This window comes from Orycteropus afer, unplaced genomic scaffold (assembly GCF_000298275.1).
Source record: "Orycteropus afer afer isolate SDZICR_OR568_19922 unplaced genomic scaffold, OryAfe1.0 scaffold00133, whole genome shotgun sequence".
In the NCBI taxonomy this organism is placed as follows: Eukaryota; Metazoa; Chordata; class Mammalia; order Tubulidentata; family Orycteropodidae; genus Orycteropus; species Orycteropus afer.
The window spans coordinates 6,218,356-6,234,233 of NW_006921720.1; the positions used below are offsets into that span (position 1 = coordinate 6,218,356).

General features: G+C 40.5%; 1 protein-coding gene across 1 annotated transcript in view; it reads left to right on the top strand.

Annotated features, from left to right (window-relative positions):
• KCNQ5 (potassium voltage-gated channel subfamily Q member 5) overlaps positions 1-15,878 on the top strand; it is a 728,190-nt gene that overhangs the window by 235,127 nt on the left and 477,185 nt on the right. The window lies entirely within an intron of this gene.

A 15,878-nucleotide genomic window follows, 5' to 3' on the forward strand; every position in this document is an offset into this window, starting at 1 on the left:
TTTAAGACATCGGATCATATATAATTTTAGAATGTCTACACTTTAGGATCATTCAGAATAATTCAGATTAAACCAGGAAGAAAAAAAAAAGTTGAATTTCATCAGTAGCAGTTTATATTTGTGTTGTTGTTATATGTCATCGAGTTGGTCATAGCAACCCTTCCTTGGGTTTCCCAGGCTGTATCACTATGGAAGTAGATTGCCCAATCTTCCTTCCGAGGAGTGGCTGGTGGGTTTGAACTGCCAGCCTTCTGGTTAGATCATTTAATTTTGATAATCAGACTAAGAAATTATTACAAGGGAAAACTTACCTTTATTTTCAACACCATGCCCCACTCCCTTAGTTACAGGTGGAGTTTCAAGGAGTAATATCACACAATTTTGAATAAAGTCTTATTTGATCTCTTATCCCTCATGCAAGGAGCTTTGGTGGCACAGAGGTTAAAGCATTTGGCTGCTAACCAGAAGGTTAGGAGTTCAAACCCACCAGCCACTCTGCAGGAGAAAGATGAGTCAGTCTGCATTTGTAAAGATTTACAGCCTTGGAAGCCCTGTAGGGGTCTCTGTGAGTCAGAGTGGACTTGATAGCAGTGGGCGTTAGTTGTTTGTATCCCCCATGCAGCAAATAGTAGTGGTAGTTTTAGATTATTCTAGAATATTACACAAGATGAACAGTCCTCTTCTTACGTAATCTACTGATTCACTTCCTATCCTTCATGCATGCACAGCAAAACCCAACCTCACATAATTATTGTATCTTCATAACTGTTTTGTTATTTTAGCTATAGTCTCACTTCTGTAACAAAGATCAATATAAGACATATTTCTAAAGATAGGCTTTTTGTATATTTCTGAATCAAAGTATTTGGTTTAAAAAGAAACTTTGAGTCCATATAGGGTAACCCTCTTGAGGTCCAAGAGCTCATGTCCTACTGTAGTTAAAAATAGAGCAGAGACCAGTACCCTGACCCCCCACGCCAGCCGCAACCCAGTCCATTATGCTGCATTAAAGTCTGACTAGAGTTTGGTCTCATAAAATTTGTTTCTCCTTATAAACTCTTTCCTCATGTAAACATGCATCTCTTTGTTGAACTTAAAGAGATTATATCATGCTATCCTTGTAACATGATTACTCTATTGTGGTGAATGATCCTGTTTCGTTATGATTTTTCCACCTCTATCAATCTCCAGTCAGCACCAGTGTTAAAGTTTCCAGAGGTAATTAGGGAGCTTTTCTAAGAGATCCCACTAGCACACTTGTTCTGGTCTCTAACAGCAGGGCCTGGCCTTTTTGAGGTAACACAGAGTCGAGTGTCAGGCCAGCCACAATCAACATTTTTCTTGGATACTATCTTTATTATCTTATCTGTTGTAAAAGAAAATTCATCTGGGGAGTAGGGAGGTAGGTGGAATGTCATCAGATAGAGACTTACTCTCCACATTTTAATTTATAACCTATAAAAATCTATGTTAACAGACTCAGGAAAAATGTGAGCGGGGAACAGGTACTTAATGGGAAAAAGTCACCAGACGGCTTCTTTGCTGAATCCTAAGAACCATGCCTTCCAGGGACTGGCATGGGTATTGCCAGGATGATACATTTCTCCAGGAACCTTAACCCTCATAGGATTTTCCACGAGTATATACTGAATAGTTTCAGTTTCTAAAAGTAGAGCTTGCTACAGCAGTGAGGTCTACCCAGTGTGTCCACACCAGAATATGCCCCAAAGGATCTGTCCTGAACATGTATCCACTAGCAGATTTCCCCACAAAATTCCAAACTATGGCTATCTTGTATGAATGGCTTAATATTTTATATACTGCAAGGAAAATAAAAGAGATTTCTAGTATGTTCACAGATTATATTCACTGGGAAGTATTGGTCCTATTCGCATCATCAGAAACTTTGACTTAACTATTTGAACACTTAATTCCAGTTTATTTTCAGAGATCCTACACAAGAAACTCTTCTTTATTCCTAGAAACAGTATTTTCATTTGTGAAAAAATGTAACAGCAATAGTACTCCTTTGAGAATCCCTAGGTGGTGGAGATGGTTAATGGATTTGGGTACTAACCGAAAGCTTGAGGCTTGAACCCTTCCAGAGGTGCCTCAGAAGAAAGGCCTGGTGATCTCTTTCCAGAAAATCAGCCATTGAAAACCTTGTGAAGCACAATTCTACTCTGACACACATGGGGCCACCAGGGGTTGGAAGTGACTCGACAAAAGCTGGGCTTTTCTGTTTGTTTGTTTTTTTTTAATTTCCCCTTGATTAACTTTTGTAACTAAATAAATGCATTTAAGGAGAGGAATAAAGCATAGAATATTATGAAATGTAGACTTTCGAAGGGAGCTCTGGTAGCATAGTGCCTAAGGCACTTGACTGCTAACCAGAAGGCTGGTGGTTCAAACCCACCAGTCACCAACCTCAGAAGGAAGGTTGGGCAATCTACTTCTGTAGTGATACCACCTTGGAAACCCAAGGAAGGGTCACTATGAGTTGATCTGACTCCATGGCACATAACAGCACAACAACAGACTTTTGAATATAAGCAAAAGCATTTATAATTCATATTTTTATGACCTTTGGCTTTTTGAGAGATGCTTCACAGTGTATTTTACTTCTTTCCTGGTGCCTGAAACCAAATCTGTCTGTGCAGCAGGCTAAGGATAGGTTTTCAAGCACTAATGCAAATGTGAATTTTAAAAAAGAAACAATTTACATAGGAGCTGTTTAGTGAAATGAAACTTAGCTGGTGTGCCCTTTCAGAGTGGCATAATATTAAATATGTAAATGTTAATTAATTGCCAGGTAACACTGATTATCATTAGTGAATTATGTCATTATATTCATGGAAATAATGCATTCAAAATTTGAATGAATTTAGTACAGGCAGTTCCCAGATTTTGAACAAGTTTAATTCCTAAATCTGTCTTTAAGTTGAATTTGTATGTAAATCACAACAATTGGGAATGGTTTGTATCTAATGTCAATTAGTCAAATGTTTGTCTTGTTGTTAGATGCTGTCGAGTTGGTTCCAACTTACAGCAACCCTACTTATAGCAATCCTGTGTACAACAGAGGGAGCTCTGGTGGTGTAGTGCCTAAGGCACTTGACTGCTAACCAGAAGGCTGGCAGCTCCAACACACTAGCCACTCCTCACAAGGAAGATTGGGCAATCTGCTTCCATGGTGATACTGCCTCGAAAACCCAAGGCAGGTCACTATGAGTTGGATCTGACTCGATGGCATGGCAGCGAGTTATGTACAACAGAAGGAAGCCTTACGCGGTCTTGCATTCGCACAATTGTTCCTGTGCTTGAGACCATCGTTACAACCACTGTGCCAGTCCTCTCACTGAGGCTCTTCCCTTTCTTCACTAACTCTCCCCTTTACCAACAAGATTTCTTTCTCCATGGACTGGTCCCTTCTGACAACATGATCAGTTTCCAAGAGATGAAGTCTGGTCATTTTCACTTCTAAGGATCATTTTGGCTGTACTTCCTCCAAGATAGATTTGTTTGTTCTTCTGGCAGTCCATGGTATTTTCAGTATTCTTCACCAACACCACATTTCAAATGCATTAATTCTTCTTCAGTGTTCTTTATTCATTGTCCAGTTCTCACATGCATATGAGACTACCATAGCTTGGGTCATGCACACCTTAGTCTTCAAAGTGACATCTTAATATATATATATATAGCACATAGTGTATCTTTCTATGCATAAAAACCATTAAAGAAACACTTCCAGATTCACTGAAACATCTTTAAGATAATAATACAGTAATAATAATAATAATGTTTGATGTGCATCACAAAGGAATGCCTGTTTGTTATTATGAACCATTGCATGTACCTTAAATTTTTAATATAATGGACTTTACAGAGTGTCTTAGACTGGGTTTTCTAGAGAAACAAAACCAGTTATATATATAGAGAGAGAGAGAGAGAAATTTCTCTCAAGGAAGTAGTTTAAGCACTAATGCAAATGTGAATTTTAAAAAAGAAACAATTTACGTAGGAGTTGTTTACTGTTTTAGAGGCTGGCAAGTTCCAAGTCCATGGGTTAGATGTCAGGCTGGAGGCTTCTCTTGACTCATCTTAGCTGCAGTGACTGATAAACCCAAGATCAGTAGGCAGTACAGCAGGCTGCTGGTTGTGTAGGCTGATGAATCCAAGGTTGTAGGTAAGATGGCAGGGGCAGGCTGTTGGTTCATAGGTTGTGAGGGTGTGAAGGCCTCAATCTCAAAACCAATAGGTAATATGGCAGACCACTGGTTCAAGTCCGAAGAAACAGAAGTCAGATGATGATGAGCCTGACACAGGATCCAGATCAAGCATAAAGCCAGAGAGCTTTGTCAGGATGTCCATGTATATTGGAAGCAGGCCCCATTCCTGAGGAAACTCCCTTTCAACTGACTGGTTACTCATAGCAGATCTCATCATGGAAGTGATTGCATTGTATTAGATCTCATCATAAGAATGACTATATCAAAACTGCTAAACCACTGAGAATCATGGCCTGGTCAACTTGATACACAACCTTAACTATTATACAGGGGTTGGTTCATAACTATGGGTTATATGTAAGTAGATATGTGTAACCCAGAGACTGACTACCTATATAGGCTAACGGGAAATAGAGGAGCCCTGGTGGCTCAGCCTTGGCTGCTAACTGGAAGGTCAGTAGTTTGAATCTACCAGCTGCTCTGCAGGAGAAAGATGTGACAGTCTGCTTCTGTAAAGATTACAGTCTTGGAAACCAGGGCCTCTAGTTGGTCCATTCCAGTCTAACCCCCTGCTAAGAATTTGCATTTCCACCCCAGATATACTGGATCGAGAATCTACCTTTTGACAAGGTTCCTAGGTAATTCTATTCTTATAGATCTCCAGATACATAAGAATCACTTAGGGATCTTATTAAAAGGTAGACTCTGGGTCAGTGTATATTTAGGGTAAAAATGCAAATTCTCAGTAAGAGGTCAAACCAGAATGAACCAGTTTGAAGGCCTGTTTGAAACCCTGTGGGGTAGTTCTGGTCTGTCCCACCGGGTCACTGTGAGTTGGAAGCAACATGACGGCAATGGGTTTGGTTTTTAGGTTTTAATCCAAGTGTTTATTATGCAAGGTGCAAAAAATAGGACTAGCATAAAGAGAGAGGAGCAGAAGCCCAGTACTAAATTTATAGGCCAAATCAAAAATATGAGACATGTAGGGCAGACATTTAATTTCCTAATTATACATACATTGGCCAACTTCTTAGAGTGTTGGCATTTTCAGGCAGTTTTATTTTTCATGTAGGCCATCTCAAGATGACCTAATGATGTTATTTGAGCCTCATATTTTATGCTTATTGCCTTACTTTATCTGTTGCTATTTTTTTTTCTCCACTTTTGGTCTCTATGGCTTTTCTTAAATTTATCCTAACTCTTTATCTTATCTTTTTGATTATTAATCATTTTCTTAATTTTATTGGCTAGTTTTCAGTTTTATTTTCCCATTATTATAAGAATAATATCTGCAGAGCAATTTATAGTTTGAAAATCTATTTTCTAGCCATCATAAACATTCAATACTATAAGCAGCCTTTGTCTTGCTCCTTGTTATATGTATGTCTCATATCTCATGGACATTTGTCAGTGAGAATGTTCTCTCAGTCTGTGTGATAAGGTGCTTTATTCCAAATGTGTATTTATTTTTATGTTTGTTTATTTTTAATTTTGGAAAATCCTGCAGTTCTAATTTTATTAGTTGAATTACTTAAATTAGTCAACAGAGTAGCTGTGAAACAGCACAGGTTTTAATATACAAATGTCTAGGTTTAAGTACAGGAACTCTGGTGGTATAGTGATTAAAGAATTAAGCTGCTAACCAAAAGGTCAGCAGTTTGAACTTAACTAGCTGCTGCACAGGAGGAATATCTAAAATTGAGGGGTGCTCTGGTGGTACAGTGGTTAGGGCATTGGGCTACTAACCAAAAAGTCAGTGGTTCAAACCCACCACCCACTCCATGGGAGAAAGATGAAGCAGTATGCTTCTGTAAAGATTTACAGCCTCAGAAATCCTATGGGTCAGTTCTGTTCTGTCCTATTGGATTGCTATGAGTCACAGCCGACTCAATGACAGTGGGTTTTGTTTGGTTTAAAGAAGAGGAACAAGTCTCTGGGTAGTGCAAATGGTTAATGTAGTTGGCTGCTACCTGAAAGGTTTGAGGTTTGAATCTATTCAGGAGGGGAAAAAAAAAAAAGGTTGCTGTTGACTCCATTCTGACTCTTAGCAACCCTTTTAGGACAGGACAGAATTGGCCCATAAAGTTTCTAAGACTGTAAGTCTTTATGGCAGCACATCATCAGGTCTTTTCTTCTGCAGAGGACCTGGTGCTTTAAGCCACCAGCCTTTCTGTTTGCAGTCGAGCCCTTGATCACTGTGCCACCAGGGTTCCTGTCCAGTCAAAAAAAAAGCCTGCCTGGGATCTACCTCTGAAATATCAGCCGCTGAAAACTCTATGGAATGTCCACACAACAGTTTAGCTTAATTAGGAAAGTATGCCTATTGAGCATTTATCTACATGGAATTAGATTAACAACAGCATCTCAAAAAGTTAGATGAGAAGTTGGCGGGGGGCAGTGAGTATATGTCAGTGGTGGTGGAGTAAGTTGGAAAAGCTTAGCGAGAACAGTAACACGACTCGAAGAAGGTAAACAGTGTCATTGTATTTTACACTTAGAACTTGCTGAAATGGTGTATCCTTGGCTGCATATATTTTCACCAAGAAATAAAGAAATGAAAAAACCCAATGGAGCACAGTTCTACTTTGACATACATGAGGTCTCTGTAAGTCAGAACCGACTTGACAGTAACTGATGTTTGTGTGTTTGTTTTTAAAGTAAAGGAAGTTGTCAAGTATGATTTTGAATTTCCTACTTTGCACAACTGAATGCAGGGTTATGTCACTCCCTAAGGCCGGAAACATGGGAAGAAGGTAGACTGTGGGTTGGGGAAAGTGGAGAGATGCAACAAAAAGAAGCAGCAACTGAGCTGATCTGTTTTTGTTTGGTCTGACATATTCAGTTTAGGCTTCGACATCAACCAAATCAAAAACGTAATTGTAAAAAACAGTAAAAAGCATTTGTTAAACCTCCATATCACTATGTAAGGTATAACCATCACCAAAGCAATATTACCTTTTCATTAGCCAGAAATGTGTTCTCCTGTCTTATGTTAGCCATCTTGATGATCTTACTGTATCCACGTAAAGTAAATCAATTAAAAGCAAAAAATAAAATAAAAGGCCCTTTTTATTTGTTATTTTTAAGTCTTGTGGCCTGGCACTTAAAAGGAGTCTTTCCCAAGCCAGGTGGTGAATAAAGAATGACTAAAAACAGCACCAATATTTTGAGTCACATCTGTATTGACTAGGCAAAACCTTGCACACAAGAAAACACATGTAGAAATAATAGTCTGTGAAGGCTCAATGTTGACTATGTATGATGGAAATTTGCACATAGAGCTCATTCCTACAACTTAATCCTAATAAAATTCCAAGATGAAGGTCGGTTTAGTGACAGTCAATCTGCCTTGATAACAGAGATTTGGTGCTTTCTAATGCACATAACAACAACAACAACAATGCTTCCCCTTACTTTCACTTTTTTCCAGAGTTCACAGATGTGCCCTTGATGTGGTCTGGGTATTTTTGTGAACTGCTGGAAAATTTCACTCATACACTAATGGTTCCAATGAACACAAAATACCTCTTCCAGAGAGCAGCTGCCAATAAGCAGTATTTTTAGAGGCACATGTCACAGTTTCTGTTTGCCTCTGTTGTGACTATTAATGGGTCCTCAATGATTAAGAAACAGCCTCTGATAAAAGACATTACCCCACTGTTTTCATTATATCCTATAGGCAGTAAATATTTACTACACATTGGGTTCAAGCTACCATGTCATTAAACCATGTTCCAGTTAACTAAGCTCCCAGTACATAGCTGTTACTCACTTGAACATGTTTGTCATTTCCTGTGTCTGAAATAGCAAATCATCCTTTTCAGATCCCTACAGCTAAATGCCCCTTCTCAATGCTGTCATATCACTTAGGCATGCTTCCTTGGGGAAATATTTTACTTAGTTTTCTGAATTCTTTGATAAACTTTGCCACTAACTCTAGGAGACTGTCCCTGTTTCCAGCAATATTCTCTAGCCTGTTAGGTAAAGGAATTCTTTTCAGAGAAATTGTTGTTCTTGTTATTTGCCATCGAGTCAGACCCGACTCATAGCGACCCCTCCTTGGGTTTCCAAGGCAGTATCACTACAGAAGTAGATTGCCCAATATTCCTTCCGAGGAGTGGCTGGTGGGTTTGAACCTCCAGCCTTCTGGTTAGCAGTCAAAGTGCCTTAGGCACTACGCTACCAGAGCTCCTTTCAAAAAAATAGAAGATGAAAAATTAGCATTACATGAATCGAAACTAGGGCTCTGTGTCATTTTGTTGCACATGATTATATATACATGATTATATATATCATGATATATGAACTCCTTGGTTCAGAGTGTATATATATATATATATACATATATATAATCTTTCCCATTGTAGGAGTAGAGACAGTGGCAAAACTCCTCACCCTCCAGCTCTACAGGGAATCTTTCTGTTTCTTCAAACGTGTTTGGAAATGAAAACGGAAATGCTTGCTATTGAAAACACTCCTACTACTATAACGTTAATGCTACAGATTGTGACTGTGAGTGATTAGAGGGGAAAAGTCATTCAGGTGCCATTTTGACTTTCCATAAGCTTAGTTATAAAAATAAAGTGCTTCTTTGGGCATGCTTAGTCATTACTTTGGGATTAAGAATGAAGACAGAAAAAAGAAAAACTATCTGAAACATAAACATGTGTTTTTCATTCTGACATATAGCGTTAACATTATTTTCCACAGCTACGAAAGGTTGGTGTCTTTTAATCTGCCCATTTTCTAAAACAACATGGTAACATTTTTATGCTGGCGAACCTGAAGGTACTAATAATAATCTGTGTCTGGTTCTCCTTGGTTCAGAGTATTCACTTTTATAAACTGATGAGGTTCATTTCCATGTGTTTATACAAGGGCAGGAAAAGGCCTTGTTGCCTAAAACTCAGCAGGGCATCATTATACATGGCATTGCTCAAACACAGGCTTCTCCAGGTAGCTTCAAAATACAGGGGGAGTGGGGAGAGGTGTGTGTGGAGGTTGCCAGGGTCAGAGCCTGAGGCAAAACAAGCTTCTGTTTGATCAGGCCACAGTTGGCACTGAACTTCCTTGATAATTCCCTATGCTGGGTTTGAAGTAGAGGAAAACTGTTAACGGTCAGTTCTGAAAAGCATACTTCTGATAGAAAGGAAGAATTGTGGAGGGAGATTTTATTCTTTCCTCCTCTTCTCAGAAGAATGCTTTGTTCATGCTTCCTGAACCCAAGGAAGTCTAATAAAATCTAAATTCTATAGAGTAAGTCATGAAGGCTCATTTTAATGTCATCAGCTATTCAAGTACTGTGTGCATCCCTTTTGAGGAAAGGATTATAATTTATTTCTCCTATGTTCATAGATAAATATGCTATAGATTATAAGTGAGGGCATCTCTTTCCTACTAAAGAAGAATACTATATCCCACTGTAGTTTTCTTAAAACAAGCTCCTCTCAGGATAAATCTTCTGCACTCCCATGCTCATGGTCGGCATGGATTAGGATTATTTAAGAATGGTTTGGGAGTCTGTGGGTGCTAAATCCAAAGTCTCACTCATCCTTGGCCTCCCACAATGCATAGGCCAGTTCCAGACCCATAGTAGATGCTAAAATCATGCTTACTGAACAAAATCATATTGAACACAAAACCAAAAACTAAACTCACTGTAGTGGAGTCATTTCTGACTTATAGCAACCCCTCCTTGGGTTTCCGAGGCGGTATCTCTATGGAAGTAGATTGCCTGATCTTCCTTCCAAGGAGTGGCTGGTGGATTTGAACCATCAGCCTTCTGGTTAGCAGTCAAATGCCTTAGGCACTGCACCACCAGAACTCCTAAACATAAAACACATGGTGAAATATTACTGATCCTGTGCTGAAAACCATTTGGTGTCAAAACTCATTTGATGACAAAACCCCTATTTACGTTGGTTGTCCTTTGTCATGAATTTACTGCTAAAATCTGTGTGTACAGATTAACTTGAAAGGCATTTGACTGCTAACCAGAGGTTGGCAGTTCAAACCCACCAGCTGCTCTGCAGAAAGATGGGGCAATCTACTTCCATAAAGATTTACTGGCTTGGAAATGCAGTGGGGGGTCGCTGTGAGTTGAATCAACTTGATGTCAGTGGGTTTGGTTGGTTTTGGTATCATGTTAAAAGTCAGTGAGAAAAAAATTTTAAAGAACCATTCTGTGTGAGGAATGTCACTCCTGGTCAGGCATGGAGGGCAGAGAGGTTAATTTGATTTGCATAGAATGGAGTTAGGTTGATTGAATTGACTTCAAAGGCAGCTATATTTAGAAGCCACAGTGCTGCAGTTTCAATCCTAGCTCTGAGAAAACATTACTAATGTTTTAGAAGCAAATAAACAAAATGAGCTGCAAGCTAGTGTTTACCCCAGTGCCCTTGATAGACCATCATGAGAATTACTGAGTCATCTGTACTAAGTGCCATTGAGTTTTCTCCAACTCATGGTGATCCCACCTATGTCAGAGTAGAACTGTGCTCCATAGGGTTTTTAATGGCTGGTTTTCCACCAGGCCTTTCTTCCAAGCCTGGGTGGACTGGAACCTATAACCTTTCAGTTAGCAGCTGAACACATTAACAATTCTACCACCCAGGCACTCCAAGGGAGGGCATTTTAAAGTGGGAGCATTATTATTTTTGTAGTTAAATAGACTGCAGTGTATATTTCCCAAGGTGATTTATAATCTATTGAGAATTTATTTATAAGATAGTGTTACAGTGCAGTATACAATGTTTTGGAGACATTCCAAAAGTCATTGCTTTCCTGGTGAAACAACTTCAAGCCTTAGTTTTTTTTCCCTTTCCTAGAGAGATGCTATTTATTCACTTGGAAGGAACTGTGGTGTTTCATCCACTTGATTTTTGCAGTTCATCATACTTGTTTTTATCAGCTACCTGTGACTAAAGTGAACAGTCTGTGAAATGTTTATTTAAACCAAACAAAACTTTTTAAATAGCCTCTTTTTTCAGAAACTTGCTTCCAGGAATCTTCCTAGAATTCTTCTAGAATTCTTCCAGTATTCTTCTAGTCTCACCCTGATATGTTAGCTCAAGTTGGAAAACATTTATTTCTAAAGCCTTCTTAAAGAAAAAAAAAAAAAAAAACCTTTGCCCTAGAGTCGGATCCAACTCATAGCGACCCCTCCTTGGGTTGCCAAGGCAGTATCACTAGGGAAGTAGATTGCCCAACCTTCCTTCCGAGAAGTGGCTGGTGGGTTTGAACCACCAGCCTTCTGGTTAGCAGTCAAATGCCTTAGGCACTATGCCACCAGGTATAGTTTATTGCTTGGTAACAGTGATATGAGTTTACAAGGTTTTTCAGAGGTTTATTAGCATGATGACATAGCTGGGAATAGAAGACATAACCATTTTTATTCAAATGAGCCTCTTCCTCCTTTACCTCCCACAACTAATATGCATCACTTTATCTCATTCCCACTTTATTCACCCTCACATACCACTATTCAACATGAAAGCTTTCATTTAAATTATTTTGTTGTACTCCTTGGATCAGCCACTTACAAGCAGTCACTAGGGTATTGATGGGTTATTCTGGGTATGCGGACCTAGTTCATACTGCCATCACCCAGAGCCTGTAGGGCCAGACGGGATCAGACAGGAAGGAGGGCAGGTGGGGTAGCCGGAACAAGAACAGGGTCCAGTACAGTGCCAGGCCCTAAGCTATTGATGCAATACAGGTTGGGCTAAGGAGCAGGATGGTAAGTAAATAGAGGGAGTGAAGACAAAGAGTGATTTGGTATTAAAAACCAAAACACAAACCAAACTTACTGCCATCGAGTTGATTCGGACACAGCAGCCCCTCTTTGGATTTCCAAGGCGGTATGGCGTTGTGCCTAAGGCATTTGACTGCTAACCAGAAGGCTGGCGGTTCAAACCCACCATCTACTCCTTGGAAGGAAGGTTGGGCCATCTACTTCTGTAGTGATATGGCCTTGGAAACCCAAGGAGGTGTCACTATGAGTCAGATCCAACTCCATGGCAGGGTTGCAGTTGCATTATCTCTACAGAAGTAGATTGTCCAGTCTTCTTTCTGAGGAGTAGCTGGTGGGTTTGAACCACCAGCCTTCTGGTTAGCAGTCAAGTGCCTTAGGCACTATGCCACCAGAATAACAGTAAAAAAAAGCAGAACAGAGCAATCTTCTGTCAGAGGGGTGGTGGTCCTGTCCAGCAAGTCTCTGGGGAATGTGAACTTTCTGAGAATAAGATGAATTACACGCGATAAACTGTAACCTACTGCAAAAAGGACAAGGAGGCCACGTATTCTGACCTCCTCTAATGCCACAAGAGGAAGACAGAATCACCATCAATAGCTCAAGGCCTATTCCTACCAGGCCAGACATGCTGCCTCCCTCCAGCCCTTTCACCAACAGTTCTTCCCAAAGCACCACCACTTCTCTCCTGGGTTCGATAATTCACTGCAGTGGCCACACAGAACTCACAGATTATGAGGTTTATTAGGGAAGCACTGGTAGCATAGTGCCTAACGCACTTGACTGCTAACCAGAAGGCTGGTGGTTCAAATCCACCAGCCACTCCTCGGAAGGAAGGTTGGGCAATCCTATTTCCGTAGTGATATTGCCTCGGAAACCCAGGAAGGGGTAGCTATGAGTCGGGGCCGATTCGACGGCAAATAACAACAACAACAGGGAAGCACCAGACTACAATTCAAGTTCAGGAAGAATGCTCAGTCTCTCTCCTAGCCCACCATTCCTCAGCCAACAGTCTCTCACAGTCTCTCTCCCAGCAGTGTGTGTCCCTCGGTGTCTCACTCAGCAATGCGTGTCTCTTGCGTCTCTTTCCCAGCAGCGTGTGTCTCTTTCAGCAGCACGTCTTCCTCAACCAGCAGTCAGAGAGAGTTCTGCCTCTAGGAGGCCTCCTTTTGAGCTTGGCAGAGTGGCCAAACCAACCAATCATAATAACAGAATTCTAAGCACCTGCGAGTGAACCTCCCATAACACTGTGTTGTGCTAAGCACAACAGAAGTAACCCAGGTGGATAATATTTACAATCAGGAGCTCCTCAGGTGCTCATTCCACCACTGAGTTTACAATTGTTGGGCTCAGGTTATGAAGGAGTTGTTTGGTGCGAGGAATTTGCCAACACACGACAACGCAAATACAAAAGGAAAGTTTATTTGCTAGCTCAAGCTAGGGTCCCTGCTTTTGCCAATGTAGTGGCCTTAGCAAAACACCTCCTGCTCCGTTACTGTCACATTTTTATAGAAAAATATGGGGTGGAGTAGCACCAGGGCAAAGGGGTACAGATGATTGGTTGTTGCTAAGGGGTTTAGGGCAGAGATCTGAGATGTTGGGGAACGTGTTGGAATCCCCCGGCTCCAAAGTCTACTTAGGGAATTATTATCTAGGGAGGGTGCAGAGGCCTGATATGTGGAAGACTTCAGGAGCCGAGCAGATCTCTGATACGCGCTGAATCCGGAGGACTTCTCTGATGCGTGCTGAGTCCGGAGGAAGTCTCTGATACCTGCTGAGTCCGGAGGGTAGATAAAGGCCCTGAGGAGTATTTAGAATCCTCAACATTAAAAGACTTGTTAGAATCCCTGACACTAAAAGGTTTCTGGTTAAAGATTTCCCTGGAGGCTATTAGGACTCCTGCCTCGGCCTCACACAATGACTCATGGGTAGAAAAGCCATACTAAGTAATTTACTACACTGCACCCACCATGCAGTGTAAGGAAGCAGTTCTTTGAACAGTTCTGCAGCCAAGCTGCCTATCTTCAAACCCTCACTCTGCTAATTTACTAATTCTGTGACCTTGGGGAATTATTCAAGATATCAGTACCCCTGTTTCTTTAGCTGTAAAATAAACTCATCACAGTCGAGTGGGATCGACTCATAGCGACCCCTCCTTGGCTTTCTGAGGCAGTATCTCTGCAGAAGTAGATTGCCCAATCTTCCTTCCGAGAATGGCTGGTGAGTTTGAACTGCCAGCCTTCTGGTTAGCAGTCAAATGCCTTAGGAACTGTGCCACCAGAGCTCCTATGTCTGTAAAATAGGGGTTATAAAATTAGTACCAACTACATAGATTCCTGAAAGATTATTTGGATAATAATAAATTATTCAGGCTCACTCCTGCAAACAGTAACATCCGACACAGAAAGTTAAGTATTTTTGCATTGTAGTGGTTTCTTGCAACTCCAAGTATGTGCCATTAAACTCTAATTTCTGTATGGCTTTCTTTCACCAGTGGTATTTGCAAAGGTCTTTGTTTCTTTATCAAATCACTTGAATATATTATTTTTTTTATTATTTAAATCCATCAGTTTGATCATTGGAACACCTAAGCATAGAAGTCCCACCTCTTCCTTTTTCTTCTTGTTAATTGACAAACACACTAGAGAAGCTACCTATCCAGTTCATAGAGACATTAAGAATAATAACTTTTTCCTGTTTTATTTTATTTGTAAGCATTTATTTTAAAGCAGAACAAAACTCTTGCTTAGATGCTTAAGTAGAAAACCCTTTGACAGACTAGAACCTTTGCTTAGAGTTTTAAGTGAAAAAGAGTGTCCTATTTGTAATTTTTCATAAACTTTCACTCTGGTCATTTGAATTCAGAAAAAAAGAGTAGACACCATAGAGAGGAGTACATGAGATGGGGTTGGAAGAGTGGACCATAGTCAGGAATTATGAAATTCAGTTTGGGATCATTTATTTAAATTATGTATGCTATTCTAGAACTTGGTGTTTTAGAAGGTACACAGATAAATTAGGTACAGTTTTTACTCTTAAGGAGCTTATAGTCAGTCAGGAAAGGGACATACAACATGTACATGGGCACTTTGCATCCCCAGAACATAACACTTGTTTGATCAGTTACTATTGAGTTGACTTTGTGCTAGTTGGACATCCAACTATGCATTTTCAGTATTCAGCACTGGAACTCATGAGAAATATTTTCAATGGAGAGATCATTCACATAAAATAAATGAAGCTGATCTTTGAGTTCCGGCAAGATGGTGGACTAGGCAGAAGGACTGAACAGACCCTCTTCAACAAAGAAAAGGGAAACCAATTGACACAGACAGAGAAGATAATCTTGGACCACTGAGCCTTGAAGGGAAGGATACAGAAGTAGACTAAACCCCAACTAGCAGAAGAATTTGCATGAAACTATCAAAAAAGGAGACATATGGAGCTGCAGTCTGGCAGGGACCTGAATGCCCCTGATGGCACAAATGGCTTGGACATTCCCGAGTGGTGGTAGGACCTAAAACTTAACCTAAAAATCACCCTGCTAGCCAGGGACTGCACGGACTGTGCACGGTGGCAGGGGAACAAACAGAGAGGGTGAAGAGAAAGGTTGGCTGAGTTGTGGACTTTTGCCGGTCCGGAAGGCGCCACCATTTTGTAGGTTTAAAGAGCAGCTTGACTATTTTGGATATTTAAAGAGACAGCGCTCTTGTAGATTCCTGTGGTGGTAGGACTTAAGAATTAACCTAAACATCATCCTGCTAGCCAGGCACTGCACTGAGGACTGTGCACAGTGGCTAGGGAACAAACGGAGAAAGTGAAGAGAAAGGTGGGCTGAGTTGCGGACTTTTGCTGGTCTGGAGGGTGCCGCCATTTTGTAGGTTTAAAAAGCGGCT